This window comes from Lycium barbarum, chromosome 11 (assembly GCF_019175385.1).
Source record: "Lycium barbarum isolate Lr01 chromosome 11, ASM1917538v2, whole genome shotgun sequence".
In the NCBI taxonomy this organism is placed as follows: Eukaryota; Viridiplantae; Streptophyta; class Magnoliopsida; order Solanales; family Solanaceae; genus Lycium; species Lycium barbarum.
In genome coordinates, this window is record NC_083347.1 from 71520568 (window position 1) to 71538906 (window position 18339).

An 18339-nucleotide genomic window follows, 5' to 3' on the forward strand; every position below is an offset into this window, starting at 1 on the left:
TCTAAAAAACTCTCCCAACTTTCGTCCACTAGATTTTAACGCAAATTAAGTGAAATCCCCGAATTTAAGTCTGGACAACACATAGCTGCGATTATAATATCGAATTGCGGCGAAACTTAGCTTGGATTCAAGGTGATAATCGAAGATATTGCAATTCTAGCGAGTGAAAAGTATGAATTTTTCCTTATTAGTATTGGTTTAAGCTTATCTACGGAGGAAAAGTTACTAAATGAGCGTATAAGGAATTGGATAAAACATCGTGTGGCATGTTTATGGAATATTTTGGTGTTGATAATATTGTTGTTGATGTTGGTATTGTTGTTGTTGTTGTTGGTTGCTGAGTTGAGATTTTGGGCTAGGCATATAAACAGAGGAGATGCTGCCAAAATTTCGGCAGATTCTAGAAAGATTTATTTGGAGGCTTATGATAAGTATATAACAACGGGCCTAATAATAGTACGAATGGTTTTATATGTAGATTTCAAGATAGGAGGTAGGTTGGAAAGTCGAGAAGTGAGCTTGCAGGTATGTTAAGGTTAAACCTTTCTTTCAAAGGCATGATTCCTATGTTTTGATTCCGTACATGACATCCATAATATTTTTACTCCTAGAAATGCCAGAAGTCTATAGTTTCTGAAGAATCTTACGATAACTCTAATCCTAGAGATTTTCAAGCCTAAGGTTCTAGATGATTTCATGACGTGACTGAGCGTGCTATATAATATGTGGCCTCAGCTTATGTCTGAGCGAGCTATATAACATATGGCCTCAGCTTATGTCTGAGCGTGCTATATAACATATGGCCTCAGCTTATGTCTGAGCGTCCTATATAACATATGGCCTCAGCTAATGTCTGAGCGTGCTATATAACATATGGCCTCAACTTATGCCTGAGCGTGTTATATAACATATGGCCTCAGCTTATGTTATGGATCATTCAAAGTGACATGTGGTAGTGGTGATGATTATGGTAGTGATGAAGATCCTTATTATCCAAACGAACCCAACAAATAAATGGATTCCGAAGGCTCTATTCCTAGACAGTGTAGGGATATTCGTATCCTTGACCTCTTAAGTCCCGAAGGGGCATTCATAAGTTGTACGTTTTCATAATGATGTATATATCCCAAAGGGGACATTCATAAGGTTTTCTCTCTCCTATGCATTTTACATTTAAATTTGGAGTCTCGAAGGAGACAAATGAAAAGGGAAAGAAGTTTCCATTTTTAAGAAAAGGGGAAGAAGTTCCCGTTTTGCGTTAAGCTACTCCAAAAGGTGTCTTTTGATGGTTTCCAAGGATATTCATGCATTTTCATATTTACATACATGCACGACATCATTTCATGGGGTTGGGGAAAGGGCTAAGGCGTTATATAGGCAAACCACCTGATCAGCTGGTATACGATGATTATGATGCCCGAAGGGGCCATTATGATATTATGCCCGAAGGGGCTACGAGCAGGATGAAGGCATGCATTATATATATATATATATATATATATATATATATATATATATATATATATATATATACATACTCATGCTGTATCAAAAGTTCATGTGAACATACATGTTTATCAGAGTTGGTTAAAGGTACAGATTGAGTCTGTTACTCTTTTATCATCCGAGTCGAGATATCTTATTTCAGTTCTGCCTTACATACTCGGTACATTGTTCGTACTGACGTCCCTTTGCCTGGGGGTGCTGCATTTCATGCCACGCAGGTGTATACAAATGAGTAGAAGACATTGGCTGTAGGATGTTCCCAGGCTATCAGCTGGATTGGTGAGCTCCATCTCAGTTCGGAGTGTTGTCGAGTCAGAGTATTTATCTTATGGTATCTCGTGTATGTTAAAGACTTTTGCAGACAGTGTCCTGTGGATAGTGAGCCGAGATGTCGACAGTTGTGTAAAGCGACCATACAGGTCGATGTGTTTTTATGCTTTGTTTTGAAAGATTTTATTGTGACTAAAGGTTTTCTTCGAATTGACGATAAGGGAGAAGTCCATGATTTCACGAAAGAGTTTTATTAAAAAGTTTGTCCTTTTTTACTTGACAGATGCGTCATTTCGTAAATTAAATGTTCACAAAAAGTTGTGACTCATGGATGGAATGGTAGTATGGCACTCAGCTGAGTAGGGTCTTGGGTGTCAGTCGCGGCCCTCCGGTTTGGGTCGTGACACAGCCTTATCGTCACACGCTTATCTTAAGTCTTCAAATTAAATCCCTTAAAGTCTGCCGAAATTTGGGCAGCATTCCCCTGTTTAAATCCCTAGCCCAAAATCACCATACTAACAACCAACAACAACAACACCATACTAACTTTATCAACACCATTATCAATATTAAAATATTCCATGAAACATCCCACACGATGTTTATCTAATTTCTCAACCCATAACTTTATTATACGATCAATTAATCACTCTATCTTCATGAATAAACCAAAAGTAATATTAATAAGAAGAGATTCATACCTTATTCTTGGTAAAACAACAATATCTTCAATATCCACCTTGAATCCAAGCCAAAATCCACCGCAAAACAATACTAGAACCATAACCCTGCGACACCGAGCCTCGATTAATACTCCACCACTTGAAAATCACTAAAACCCCTTGATTTTACTGTATCCTCACTCCCCCATATGATTTCTCAGTTTTGGGAAATATTTAGGATGGAAAATGAAAGGGTTTTGCCCCTTTTATAGGGTGACAAAGTCGGTAGAAACCGACTTAATCAGTGACCTTCGCGAACGCGATGGTTTGGAATTTCCATGGCCATTGCGAACGCGAGGCCCAGTCGCGAATGCGTAGGGCAATTCTTCCTAGTTCGTCCGAATTTTCATTCTTCACCTGTTCAGCCTCCAATCCCTCCGATACTTCTCATACATAATCTTAAACCCCCTTAACCACAATATAGGTGCATATAATCTCATATATCATTTTATCCATACATATTCTTAATGCTTGTGTCATTCCTTAAATCTGAAGGTTAACTTTCTTGATCAAGACTTCACATACTTGTACTTAGTCTTGGCGAGCGTTCCTCTGAAAATACGAGGTGTAACATCTTTTCCCCTTAGGAACATTCGTCCTCGAATGTCAGCTTAACTAAAGTCCTTACCCAAAAATCTGGTAGAGGGTGTTAATGTGAACCTCAAGCAAACTTACCTTCCTCAATTCCTTTCGGTCATCCTTTTCCTCTTATCTCTTGCATATTAGAACACTTAGTCATAACTCAACTCCTTCTTTTTTTATAAGCTATTCCTTCAGGATGTATCGTTCACTTTGTCTTACCTCTTAACCTTTACACAACACTTGTAACTCACCTATGTCCCTCGTCGATTTATTAGAGACCTTACAACCCTTGGAGTGTTTCGTGCCTTTCGGTAACCTGTAGGCCATTCGCAGACTCTACAAGTCAAATGAAATTTTCTCGTTAATAACTTTACATGGTTCTATCGTTCCAGCACATATTCTGAGATCTTCAGCCTTATGCATCACTCTTCGACTTCTTTAGAGGACTAAAACCTTACTTTCTAGTTTTTAACCTCAATCTTTGGAGTCGGCTATCAAGCATGGCACTAGAATTTTCTCATACAGTAACTATACATAGCTGCTCTGTAATCTGACCATCATTAACTGGTATGATTCTGAAAGAATGTTATATCCCGTATTTTACACATTCGGATACTTTGAGGTAATTGCGAAAAGTTAAGGACAAGGCTATATTTTGATCTTGTTTAATACATAAGTTATTCAAGAAAATATTGATGTGGAAATATTGAGGAAGGCTAAGGGCAAATTTGGAAATTTAGGAAAATAGTTTTTCATGAATTACAAAAATTGGTCATGAAATAAAATGGGCTTGAAATAAAAAGAAAAAAAGAAGAAGATGGGCTTGAATAAATGGCCAAGGTGGCCGGCCAAGGTAAATGGGCCAAGCCCACATGGGAGTTCCATATATGCAACTAAAAGATGATAAATTCATCTTCAACTTAAGAAACATCAAGAAACTTGGAGAAAAAAAAAGACCACCCCATTCGGCCAAGGTGAGCCAAAAATTGAAGACCAAAAATCTTGATCAAAAAAATTATTTCTTCTAGCTATTCAACCAATTGGAAGGCCCTCTTTAACGTGGTATAATTGTTGGAGTGATTAAACTACTCTTTGTTGCAAATTCACAACCCTAGCCAAGTGAGAAGTTAAGGAAAAAAGGTAAGATTTAATCTTCTTTTATATGTTATGGAAGGTTTGTGTATGTATTAGTATGTAGGAATGAATGAAAATCATGAAAATAATGTGTGTTGTGTGTGGCCGTGTAGGTATGTGTGAAGTGTTGTGGCCGTGTGGGTGTTATGTGGTGGAGGAGAGATGAATTAATTTTACTTAGTTGTGTTGTTGTGGATTCTATGATGCAAATGAAGGTTTAATGATTCAAGTTGAAGTTGAAATTCGTTGTGGGCTGTTTTAGAAGTCAACGTGATTTGAATGTAGTTTCTTGTACTTATAGAAAATAATGTTGCTAGCATGTGAATTGTTGATGTAGTTCATGAATTTGAAAGAAGGAAATGTGTTGTTGCTATTCTTGTCGCATTCGGAAGGTTTCGGGTAGAATGGAGTTTTGGTTAGATTGTTTTGAATGTTATGCGAATTGTTTGAAATGTTCTTGAATCTTGTTTGAATGACTTTGGATTAGTGTTTGAGTATATGAGCATTGGCGTTAGTTTGATTGTATGTAGTTGATGTGAATGTAAACGGAATGCCGTTGAATTATGTTAAAGCGGGTTACTAATGTTAGAATATGTTTCAAATTGATTGTTGGTATTGTTGAAATAATTGTTGGTATGGTTGTTGGTAAATTTGGCCGAGTTGAATTCTGGGGGTTGTTGTATTTACAGGGGAGATGCTGCCGAAATTTCTGTAGACAAGTGCTAGTTAAGATTGAATTCCTAAGTATTTGTAGCTAACGTTTGGTATTTAATGACGTTATTGTAGATCTTGGGGAGCCCGAGACTTGAGTTGGGATTAGCTTAAGAAGCGAGCGAGGTATGTAAAGCCTAACCTTCCTTTCTTTGGCATGATCCTTATGAAACAAGTACATGATGTATATGTATGGCTTCAAAGAGATTCCTATTCTTAGAGCCACTAGGATGGCTAACGTTCTTGATTTCCATAAGTTGTGCGTATTTTAAGGCGTATCTATGATGTCTGAAGTTTGGCTAATATGTTTCCGAATGGCATTCGAGAGATAATTGATATGACTAAAGTTTTGATTTTCAAATGCTAGCACGTTCGATTATTCCATCGAGTCTTTGATATATTTTGATACGTGCATATGGTTCCAAAAGCTCTATTTGATTTGATCCATAACGATATCCGAAAGGTACTTGACATGATTATGGCTTTGATTTCCAAAAAATGGCTTCTGAAACGCTTGTAGAAGGTTCTGTACTACAAACGCTCATAACTTTCTTATACTAAGTCGGATTGACCCGAAACTTGTTTCTGAGCCTTCAGGGGTCGGTGAGTATACTTATCCATCGAGTCTTGATTTACGTGCATATGGTTTCTCACTACTCTGCTCGTGCATACTACTATTATATCGTCCGCCGAGTCCTGGGCCGGTTTTGTCATCGTGCGCACTATGTTATATTCGGCAGTATGATGTGTTACGGTTCCCTGGTCCCTCGCCATAGGGCCGGGTACCGCTTATATACGGCGTTATGATGTGTTATGGCATATGATGTGTTATGATGTTATGATGTGTTATGGCATATGATGTGTTATGATGTTATGATGTGCTATGATGTTACGATGTGTTCGGGGTTGTACGGAGATTTGAAAACTTCTGGAGTATGATGTGTTGTGGCGCCAGCGTCGGAGTGGCAACCACGTTCCTGAGCCCTATGCATGATTTTTATGTATATGCATCATTTGTGTTTCAAACGAGCTTCTTAGTATACTGATTTTTATACTTATTCTCCATACTTCTTATTTCCGTTATGATCTTGATTATTGTATTTCATGCTTTACATACTCAGTACATATTTCGTACTGACCCCCTTTCTTCGGGGGCTGCGTTTCATGCCCGCAGGTGCAGACGTTCGTTCTGGTGACCCGCCAGTTTAGTATACCTATTCTGCTGCTTTGGAGTGCTCCTTTTGTTTCTGGAGCCCACATTGGTCACTGCCAGAGCATTGGTCAGCCCAAACGACATCACCCGGAACTCATAGTGGCCATATCTCGTTTTGAAAGCTGTTTTAGGAATATCTTCTCCTCTAATTCTCACTTGATGATAACCCGACCTCAAGTCTATTTTAGAAAACCATTTGGCGCCCTGTAGTTGATCGAACAAGTCATCAATCCTTGGGAGAGGATATTTGTTCTTTATCGTCACCTTGTTCAATTGCCTATAATCGATACACATTCGTAGGGAACCGTCTTTCTTTCTCATGAACAAGACTGGTGCTCCCCACGGTGATGAACTGGGTCTGATAAATCCCTTCTCGAGCAAGTCCTTCAACTGGGCCTTTAGGTCTTTCAATTCTGCCGGAGCCATTCGGTTCGGAGGAATAGAAATAGGCTTGGTGTCCAGGAACACATCAATGGCGAAGTAAATCTGTCTTTCTGGAGGAAGGCCTGGAAGTTCATCTGGAAATACATCCGGAAATTCATTCACTACCGGAATGGATTGGAAAGTTGGCGACTTTGCCTCGGTGTCATGAACTCGGACTAAGTGATAAATACATCCCTTGGCTATCATCTTTCTTGCCTTAAGGTAGGAAATAAACCTACCTTCCGGAGATGCTGCATTACCCTTCCATTCAAGCACGGGCTCTCCTGGAAATCGGAATCGAACCACTTTCATTCGGCAATCAACACTAGCATAACATGAGGCCAACCAATCCATACCCATAATTACATCGAAATCTAACATTTCTAGCTCAAGTAAATCAGCTTTAGTTTGGCGGTCACATATCACAATTATACAATCTTTGTACATTTGTCTTGCTATCACGGGATCACCAATCGGGGTAGATACCTCAAAAGGTTTAATTGGCTCGGGTTTCACCCCAATACGATCAGCAACATAGGGCGTAATGTAAGAGAAAGTATAACCCGGATCTACCAATGCGTACACATCATGGGAAAATATAGATAATGTACCTGTAACCACATCCGGAGAGGACTCAAGATCCTGTCGTCCGGCTAGAGCATACACACGGGGCTGAGTGGCACCTGAAGTAGATGCTACCCCTCTGCCTGCTGAAATCTGAGGAGTCTTCCCTACCGGGCGCACTGACGATGAACCAGCCACTGATTCTGTAGGCTGAACCCCAACTCTACCACTAATCGACGGGAAATCTCGCATCATGTGCCCAACCTGTCCATAGGCATAGCAAGCATCTGAACCTTGGCGACACTGTCTGGAATGTAATCTACCACACTAGCTGCACCGCGACACTGGGGGTCTCCTCTGACTATAATCTTCCCTGAACTGAGAATCTGAAGCCCTCAAACTCTGACCCTGTCCTGAACGAAAGGAGCGATCAAATCTCCTACCCGCAAATCGAGGAGGTGCACTAGTCACCGACTAGCCCGAATGTCTGGAATAAATCTGCCTCGATCCCCCTCTATAATCACTGCCTGCCCCCATAGATCTGGCCCTCTTGCTTTGCCTTCTATCAATATCACGATCACCTCTTTGTGGTTGCTATCGTCCCTCTAAATTCTGAGCATGGGCTTGTATTCGGGAAATGTCCATCCCGTCTTGCAAGGAAGCCGTCAAACAATCTTTGAACAAATATGGCCCTAAGCCACTCACAAATCTATGTACCCGATCTCCCATGTCGGCCACCATAGTCGGAGCATATCTAGCCAAGGAATTAAATTAAAGGCTATATTCTCGAGCACTCATTTTTCCTTGCTTCAAATTTAGAAATCTATCCGCTCTAGCTCGGCGGACCTCGGGCGGCAAATAATGGCGAATGAAAGCATCTACAAATTCTTGCCAAACGGGAGGAGGCGCATTTTCTTTTCTCGATGCTATCAGATTATTATACCACAATACCGCCATATCTCGGAGTCTATCAGATGCCAACTCCACGGACTCAGTTTCAGAGGCATGGACAATCCTCAACGTTCTTAACATCTCATCAATAAAACCTTGCGGGTCTTCATCCGGCTTTGACCCAAAAAACTCCAGAGGATTTAGGCTCATAAAATCACGGGCTCTTGTACTAGCTGCCCGATCACTTGAACCCACATTCTGCCGCTATGCCTGGGCGGCAACCAACTGTGTCAATAAATGAATGGCCTCGGTCACTTGTCGACCCGAAGCAACCGGTGGAGGGATTGGAGCTGAAGCTCCTCCTTGTTCTTCCACATTAGGCGGGGTGGAGAAAGTATTAGATGGAGCCTCATTTTGTGACTCGCCCTCTTCTACATTCATGGGCGGCTCTCTTTCTACCCGACTTTTTGTCGTAGTCTTTCCCTTCTGAGCAGCTGTAGTATTTCCCTTTGGCGGCATTTCTGAAATCACAACACCCTATTAGGGAGGATAAAATCTTATACACGGCTCTATCGCACGATCTCATAAGAAGAAAGATGGTCATTTTTCCTAAATGCCCTATAGCCTCTTGTTTATTAGCGTGGCGCGCAACACACCATAAACAAGACTCTACTAGACACGGCTCGTAGACACTTCCTAGGACTGAACTGCTCTGATACCACTTTTGTCACGACCCGACTAGGGGCCGCGACGGGTACCCGAAGCCCACCGAGCACCGCTCGTTCTATTACTCATCATACTCATTTAATGCTCTTTTATCAAATTTATACTCAATTTATAAGAAAATCACTTTCCATTTGAGAACATAAATACTTTTATATACATAAGCCTCTCGGCTATCAAAATGATAATATACATATATACACTAGTGACCTTGGGAGACCATATGACCCACACTGCGTATCTACGAGCCTCTACTGGAGTGCTAAACATAAGGACGGGACAAGACCCCGTCGTGCCCAAAATATACATGTACACAAAAGAATAAGCATAAGCACCTCCGAACAATGGAGTGCTCTCAACTCAGCTACTGGCTCCTACGAATCTGGATCAAGATCACCTCCCTGTCTAACTGTGGGCATGAACACAGCGTCTAAAGAAAATGGACGTCAGTACGAACATTGTACTGAGTATGAGAGGCATAAACAATAATGGTACGTCAATGAAATGAAGAAGATATCAATAAAGAGCATATGTATCTGACTGTCAATTATAAAAGAAATAAATCATGCTGGCTTACTCATACTCATCATCATATCATATATACATAAATGTATAAGTGGCCCGTCCATATCGAATCGGTGTGATAATCAATAACATTAGCCTGCGTCCGGGGTATCATCTCATGCCGCCCACTAGTGGTGTTTGCCCATGCCATCTGGCCATGGTGTATACGCTGCCATGGCCAGATAGGCGAGCCTTAGCGGTGACTGCCCGGCCATATAGGCGCGGTGTTATATCATCGTCATACATGCTCATCACAATATGCTCATCATAACATGCTCATCATAATATGCTTATCATAATATGCTTACCATAGTACATGCATAAAGGCTCAAGGATAATTATACTTTATCGAGGTGACGTAAGGTCGTGATCCCCCGATTTCATTATGGAGCATTCATTGACATTCTGCCTCACCTTGAAGGAAATAATGCATAAGGTGAGTGTAAACAATATATGACATCATTTACGATATAGGATCATCACATCATGAACTCTAGAATCTCTATACTTTAACTTATCATCATCATTATTGGGCTCATAACATATCTCATATGACTACTCATGAACATAGGCTAATAGTTTTTCCGGAATGTAAGAAATTCATGAAGAGGAAGGGAAGTCATGCTATAGGATTCATGCCATAGAAAGAAAGGACTAGCCTCACATAACTTTTACGTTTAACTAAGCTATCTCTTGCTTGTTCTCCTTCAATATCCACGTTTCTACCTTCAAGAGAATTCACATTAACGTTAGCCAATCGGCTATAAGAACGTGTTACTGTTTCTAGGGAAAATTGGGTAGCATTTCCTTTGTTTCTACTACTTTTCCCATATTCTATATCAACTCCCAAACGTTCATACAACATTCACAATATCTCAAACAACAATAATCATTTATCTACATTTACCACAATTCACCATTTCCCTTCAATTTCTCCACAATTATGGTTATACCTCATTATCGCGTTTTCTCATATACAATACTTATTACATGGTCTAAATGTCATTCATGACACATTTACAATCACAACATACCAACATTCATGATTCATCCCAACCACTATTCAACCATGACACTATTCACTCATTTATGACCCATCTTCTATGTCTTTCTAAAATTCAAGTGTCTTAGCTTTCCAATACCTTAAACAACATGGTATGGTCATGGAACTTACCTTAGATGATGGATGAACAAGCCTTGAATAGAAATACTCTTCTAGCACCAAAACCCTATTTCACTTCTCTTATGTTTTCTTGGTGTAGATGAACTTTGGCTAGGTTTCATACACTTGTTTTCCTGGATTGAAGTAGTTGATCATGAATTTCCTTTAATTTTCTTGTGGATGAATGTTAGAGAGATTTCTAGAGGTTTCTTGACTTGTGGAGTGAAAATGAAATGAAATGAAATGACAAAGGGTCCCTTATATAAAATCATGAAAGCTGTCCCGACCAACTTATACGGACCAACATACGGTCCGTACATTTTATACGAACCGTATGTGAGGCCGTATGTTTGGTACAGTAGGTGGTGTCCCTCTTGGCTAAATATATGGCCTAACATACGGCCAGTATATTTTATACGGTCCGTATGTTGGGCCGTATAGTGCCCAGTGGTTCCGTTTTCGTTCTCGTCAACTCGTTTGATCTCCGATCCTTATGGAACCTTCTTGACACTTGTTTAACACCTTAATACCAATCTAGGGGACGTCATTACTCGTCTCTAAGACATCATTATGCCATCATTAACTCGTCGTCCATAATTCCTACTCGACACATAACATATCCTTTACTCTCTTTACCAAACTTCTTCCTTTTGGTCAAATGTCTTTGGATCTCGACTAAGTTCATCATATGCTATTTCCTACTTATCCAAATCATCGTATACCTCATACTCTTCGCTAGCCTATTCATTGTACGCTAACGGGGAATTTTCCAAGGTGTAACACTGACGATGTAATCCTGCAACATTAGGAACGCATAGTCTGCCTCGATATCTGAGAACTCCATCTCTAGAAATCTCGTATAGTGACTTCTTCTTCTGCGAGGCTGTGTCTCTATAATGAACTACCATGAAATCCTCGTACTGGTGCTCCTTCACCTCAGCTGCTAAAGATAAGACTGCCGAATCATGAAAAGTAACCCATGTATCTCCTGAGTCTAATAATAGAACTCCTAGGCTAGCTAACTGATAAAGCTCATGAGCTAATTCCTACTTCTCTAGCCGCAAATAATATAGACTACCTATGGATATGCTGCTAAGGGCATCGGCTGCTACGTTCGCCTTCCCAAGATGGTACAAGATATTGACATGATAATCCTTTAATAGTTCCAGCACCTCTAACACAAATTAAACTCCTTTTGCTTGAAAATATACTGAAGGCTCTTATAGTCTGTATATATATCAACATGAACGCCATACAAGTAGTGCCTTCACATCTTCAATGCATGAATCACCACGACTAGCTCTAAATCATGGGTCGGATAATTCTTCTCATACTTCCTCAACTGCCTTGAAGAATAAGTAATAACTTTACTGTGCTGCATCAACACACAACCTAACCCAACGCGTGAAGCATCACAATAAATAACATAGCCTTCCAATCCTTCTAGAAGTGTCAGAACTGGTGCTAAAGTCAATCTGTTATTCAACTCCTGAAAACTACGCTCACAAGCATCTGTCCACTAGAACTTAGCTGATTTCTGAGTCAGCTTCGTTAGTAGTGCAGAAATGGAAGAAAAACCTCTACGAATATCCTGTAATAACCTGCCAAACCTAAAAAACTACGAACCTCCGTGGGTGTTGTGGGTCTCAGCCAAGTCCTCACAGATTCAATCTTCTGCGTATCCATCTGAGATAATATGCCCTGGAAAAGTCACAAAGTTCAGCCATAACTCACATTTAGAGAACTTTGCATACATCTTTTGAGCTTCAAGAACTTTAAGGATAGTACGTAAATGATCTGCATGCTCTGCCTTTGGTCGAGAGTATACTAAATATCATCAATAAACACAGTCACGAACATATCTAGAAAAGGCTTGAATACACTGTTTATCCATAAATACCGCTGGTGCATTAGTCAACCCAAAAAACTTGAAGTGACCATATCTGGTTTTGAAAGCTGTCTTCGAAATATCTTTCTCTCTCAACCTTACCTGGTGATACCTTGATCTCAAATATATCTTTGAGAACCATTTAGCACCCTACAACTAATCAAATAAATCATCAATCCTCATAAGTGAATACTTGTTCATTATTGTCACCTTATTCAACCTCTTATAATCAATACACATTCGCAATGAGCCATCTTTCTTCCTCACAAACAACACTAGTGCTCCCCATGGTGATATACTAGGCCTGATAAAGCCTTTCTCAAGCAAGTCCTTCAACTGCTCCTTTAACTCCCTCAACTCAACAGGTGCTATTCTATAAGGAGGAATGGATATCGGTTGGGTATCTGGTAAAACGTCGATGGCGAAATCAATCTCCCGCTCTGGCGGAAGACCTGAAAGCTCGTCCGAGAATACATCTAAAAACTCATTAACTACTAGAACAAACTGAAGAGTCGGTGGCTTTGCTTCTACGTCCGAACCCGGACTATATGATATATACAAACTTTAATCATCTTCCTTGCCTTGAGATATGAAATAAACCTACCTCTCGGCGACACTGTATTACCCTTCCACTCTAGAACTGGCTCTCTCCCGGGAACTAAAATCGAACCATCTTCATTCTACAATCAACATTAGCATAATAAGAGGCCAACCAATCCATACCCATAATGACATCAAAGTCTACCACATCTAACTCAATCAAATCTGCTACCGTATGACTTTGACAAACTATAACCACACAAATCTTGTATACCCGTCTAGCTATTATTGGATCACCAACGGGTGTAGACACCTCCAAAGGTTTGATCGACTCTGGTTTTAACCCAAAATGGCCAGCAATAAAAGGAATAACATACAACAATATAAAACCTGGATCTATCAATGCATATACATCATGGGAAGATTCTGATAGTATACTTGTAATAACATCAGGCGAAGACTCGAGATCCTATCGACCGGCCAATGCATAAATATGGTTCTAAGAACGGCTTGAACTGGACACTCTACCTTTGCCTCTACCACGACCGGCTGGTGTCTGAGAAACCTGCCTAGGAGGGTGTACAGATGACGAAGATCCAGCTGAAAACCTTATCAGCTGGGCTACACCTCCACCACTTTTCAATGGACAATCTTGCATAATGTGGCCTGGCCGACCACAGGTATAACAAACATCTAAACCCAAGCGACACTACCCAGCATGTAACTTCCCACACTAAATACATCACGGTAAAGATGGCCTTATCTGACTAAAACCACTCCTGATCTAGGAACTGGAAGCCCTAGAACTCTGGGCCGGCTCAATATGAGTGGGTCTATCAAACCTGGGTCCTGGGAACTGTAAAGGTGCACTAGCCGCTGAATAAGCTGAACGCCTAGAGAACTGTTGCCTCTGCCCACCTCTGGACTCACTGACAAAACCTGAAGATCTAGCTCTCTTAGTCTGATCGTCACGCTAGGACCTCCGTTATTGCTTACGCTTCTCGTGGTCTGAGCATGTGCCTGGATGCTAGAAATATCCATACCTGTCTGAAGAGAAGCCAGCATGCAGTCATCAATCAAGCGTGGCCCCAATCCACTCCCAAACAGGTAAACACGATCTGCCATCTCAGGTACAACAGCTGGAGCATATCTAGCCAATGAATTAAAACGAAGAATATACTCCCAAACACTCATGTTCCCCTGTCTAAGGTTCAGGAACCTATCAGCTCGGGCCTGTCGAATATCTAGCGGCAAATAATGCCGAAAAAAGGCATCTGCGAACTCCTGCCACACAGGTGGGGACGCATTAATCCCTCTAGATGACACCCAGGTCTCATACCAATGAACGGCAACATCCCGTAATTTATAGGAAGCCAACTCTACTGACTCAGTGTCTGAAGCATGCATCACCCGCAACGTCCTCAACATCCCATCTATAAAATTTTGTGGGTCCTCATCTGGTTTCGACCCAGAGTATTCTGGAGGGTCTAAATTAATAAAATCTCAAAATCTGGCACTAACAGCACTATCGCCATAACCCGTACCCTGACGCTGAGCCTGAGTGGCCACTAACTGAATGGCCTCTCGTATCTCTTGGCCTGAGGCATCATGTGGAGGAACTAGGGGTGTTGGAGTTGGAGTTAGGGCTCCTTTATACTCCTCTGGAACGGGCAGAGTATGAGAGGTCTGAGATGGAACCTCATTCTGGGACTCGCCCTCCTTAACAGCTACAGGTGGTACCCGTCTAGCTCTCTCCTACCTGCCACTGACTTACCCTTCTAGGCCGCTAAAGCTTCTCTCGTCACAGGAATTACAGAAATTATAACACACGGTCAGGAGAAAGGGAATCCTCATAACATGGCTCTATCGTAAAATCTAAGATAAGAAAGAAAGAAAGGAAATTTTCCTAAATGTCCTGCAGCCTCTATTTATAAGTGTGGTGCACTACATACCAAGGCTCTACTAGACACGGCTCGTAGGCAGCCTTGGGATGAACTACTCTGATACCACTTTTGTCACGACCCAACCGAAGAGCCATGACGGGCACCCGGATACCGAGCACCACAAGACATACGAGCATAACTTAACCATACTTTGTTGTGGGCCATAATACTGACTAATAGTTATCATAAGCTGTAAGGGACACAAGCCCAAAAGATATATATACATAATCAAACCGAACCCAAGTGTACAAGCCGACAAGGCTACCAAAGGTAATGATACAACAAAGGAGAACCAAGATGGCCATAGAACATCTAACTGTGCATATCTATCTATGAGCCTCTACTGGAGTGCATAACGTAACAAGGATGGCACAAGACCCCGCCATGCCCAAATGTACGCAAAAGGATCATACCAAGCTGAACTGCAGCTCCGGAACAAGTGGAGTGCCCCTATACAAGCGCTGAGAAGACAACCTAAGGGTCTGAACCGTCTCCCTGTCTACCTGCAGGCATGAACGTAGCATCCACAAACAAAAGGACATCAGTACGGATAAAGTACTGAGTATGTAAGGCATGAGTGACATAAGAGAGACATAAGAAAAACATAGCGTAGATGAGAGCAGCCTGTACGTCTGAACTGTGTCTGAGTGTCAATGATATGCATAAATATTGTGCCTGAATGCAAGAGGTCATACACATATATATGCGTGTATAACGCCTGTCAAGCGTCTATGGGCATCCCATCGTATCATATCAGCCTATGTGGGCATCGTCATCATCGTTATCATCATATGACCAGCTGATCAGGTGGTAGTGTGTATATAACACCGTCACCTTCCCCATATATATATATATATATATATATATATATATATATATATATATATATAATACATAGTATACGCATATATAATGCCTGAGGGGTCACAGGTCTGTATATGCTTATATATAAATGAAATTCAATGCATAAACATGATAAGAGTACAACATATTCTAAAGACCATACTGGACCTAAAGAAAGACTTCCTGAAAATAACAATATGGATCATCCCTAACTCTAAGAGTAGAACCATTATGGATTAACGTTACGTGTACGTTTTGTTCATAAGGATCATGCCAAAAGAAGGAAAGGGACAGCCTTAACATACCTCGTCGTCCACTCAACCACTCTACGTCTATCCTCCTGAGCTAGCAAATCTATATTCGAGATGATTCATACTAAGTTTAAGTCGTTGAAACGCTCATAAGGTCAAGCTAAACTAATAGGTAACTTAACAAAATTTGGGCACCATTTCCCCTATATCATCTACTTCCATCAAATTCCAACACAACTCCCAAAACATCAATAACAACATCAACAATACCATAACCAAGAGATTATATTCAATCTAGACTCAAATCAGTCCCAAAAATTCCTTTCATTCTTAATCCATAACCAATACTTCAACAAAATACCTTATGACCTTTCTCTCATAACCATTTCCACCTTTTAAAGCTTCCTAAACCTTCAAATCAACTCAACATAAGAATAGAGTGAAAACCATACCTTATAGATTCAAGAACTTTGACTCACACAATTTGCTTCAAGACCAATTCACCACAACTTCAACTAGAAGCAAGAACAATCACCTTCCATGAACTAGTTAAGGATTTTAGGGCTTGATCTTCTCTTGAAATAGTTTAGGATGTTTATGGATGGTTAGGGATGATTGAGAGAGCTTGGAGAGGCACTAGGGATCTATTTTTGGTGAAACAAATGAGCCCCAAACCGAGCCAATCAATTATAACAAAAGGGCAAAATTCTACCGCCTCAATTTCATGGTTCCTTTCACAGACCGTGAATTATTTCACGGGCCGTGAAAGTGGACGTGAAACCCTTCCAATGTCTCCGCCCTACTGACACCATTTCACGGTGGCCAACCTCCACTTTCACGGCCCGTGAAATTATTCATGGTCCTTGGAAGTGGCCATGATATGGTCTCAATCTAAGTTTTCTGACGAAACATATTCTTTCTGATTCGTTTGACGTCCAACCTTCATTTTCGCTTCCAAACATATTTAAGGACTCATATAACTCTAAGATATACCCATAGTCCTTATACACAACCTCCCAAATAAAATCCAATACGAACCTAAGGCAACCGACTTAAAACAAAGCTTTAACGTATGCGAAAGACGAGGTGTAACAGAAAACATCAATTTCACAAAAACCAATCCAAAACTCACCCTATTGCCTCTGAAATCGTGCCACCTTTCCCTGCAGGCCAAATATACCATAAAGAAGTTTGGAAAAGGTCATTTAGGGGAAAAGGGGTAAAATCAAAATAACCTAATTGGTCGTTACACAAAACAATCTGCTTTAGCTTTTAGAAATTCAATAAGTAACGCCTGAGTTCGAGACTAAGGCATGAACCAAGTTATACCTTTCTCTTTAGAAAGTTGATGTGTTCTTCGAGCTCTTCTACAGTTGGCTTAGCCGCGTTTGTATCTTCTTGAACCTTGAATTATCTCAGCATTTGAGGTTTCTCCAATACCTCTTCCTCAACCCCGTTTATTTTTTGTTGCCCTTTTATTGGATCGATTTGAGAAAAGGTTTTGACTACTGTAATTGCTATTTATAACTTCCTTTACTATGGTCATTTGCCACGATCATAGAAATCATTTCTCGGGAAAGCTGGTTGCTCCCCTCAAATCTCCCTAATCCCCCATGGGCATGAATTTTATTGCTTGATGTAAGGTCGAAGTGATTGCTCGCATATTGTGAATCCACGACCTTCCTATGATAATGTTGTAAGACAATCTGTCCATCACTTCGAATAGTGTTTCCTTAACGATCTTTCTTGCTTGGGTCGACAATATAATCTCTCTCCGAGTCATTTCACACACCATATTGAATTTGGCTAGCAACTTTATGACTGAAATTATCTTGTCAATTAGCTGTATTTCTTCGAGAAGCCACAGTTGGAAGATGTTTTCCAAACTACCTGAATCAATTAACGCAAGTTTAATGTTAGAAATTAAAATCCACGAAGAGATATTACCAATGTACCATTGTGGGGGAGTGTGATGTCATCAGAATCCTCATCGTCTAAGGTAATTATATCACCGTCAAGGAGCTCAGGGTACTCTTCTCGAGAATAATTGTCACGACTCAAGTTACGGATCTTGCGGGCACCTACCTGATAAGCGAACCCTTACCAACCAAACCCCTTATTTGATGTTGTCTTGAAAGCAAATGTAACCAACGATAGTAAATAAACTGAAAAATACGAATACATTCTTTATTAATTTAAAACAATTCAACTTTCCCAAGGATCTAGTCTAGAAAAATACAAGAGCTTCAAAAATTACATAGAGATAACACAATTAAAAATACATCGCTTTCGCCTTCGGAGTGAGATCTACAGAAGCTTTAGGAAGATATCCACCACTGCAACTAAGGAAAACTTCAAACAACAACCTGAAACACATCTACACCCCAAAGGATGTAGCAATAGTAGTAT